The sequence below is a fragment of the Mauremys mutica genome, unplaced genomic scaffold (genome assembly GCF_020497125.1).
Source record: "Mauremys mutica isolate MM-2020 ecotype Southern unplaced genomic scaffold, ASM2049712v1 001268F_np12_obj, whole genome shotgun sequence".
NCBI classification, from domain to species: Eukaryota; Metazoa; Chordata; order Testudines; family Geoemydidae; genus Mauremys; species Mauremys mutica.
The window spans coordinates 80,123-80,682 of record NW_025423151.1 but is presented as its reverse complement, the minus strand read 5'-3'; positions in this window follow the sequence as shown (position 1 = coordinate 80,682).

Here is a 560-nt window from a genome sequence, read left to right as displayed (position 1 = left end):
TGTTTCTGCAGTGCTTGTACATTTTCAGGCAGCAATAGGTTACTACTAGCTGGTGAGAGTGAAGATGAGGTAAAGGTGTGTACTGAATGTATGAGGTTCCCTTGGGTGGGGCCACCTCTGGTATCCATTTGACAACATACCCACCTTTTGTGCTGGGACCCTTGCTTTTCCCATGATTTGGTCTTTCCAACAATCATCTTCAAGTTGCAAATTGCACTCACTCCCTGATCAGGGTGGTGGGAGTGCTCAGTCTCTTCAGAGTCCCATTAACATTGCTCTGGGTAAGCAGGAAAGGAAAGCTCTTTTGTCTGCTGCTTTTTCTCTTCTAGAGATCCAAGTGTATTTACCTCCATAACACATCTGATCTTCACTTGCTTTGAGTGCAAGAGAATAGAAATTGCTCATAAACCTCTGTCCCCATGCTGCATTACGCAGCACTGTTGGTAGAACTGTTCTGGCCCCTATTTCTGTCTTTGGAGTGTGAGGATTAAATGTCTTCCAACCAAAGATGTCACACCTTTGAACTAGGATCGAAACTGTAATGTTGCTGCTTTTTCTAG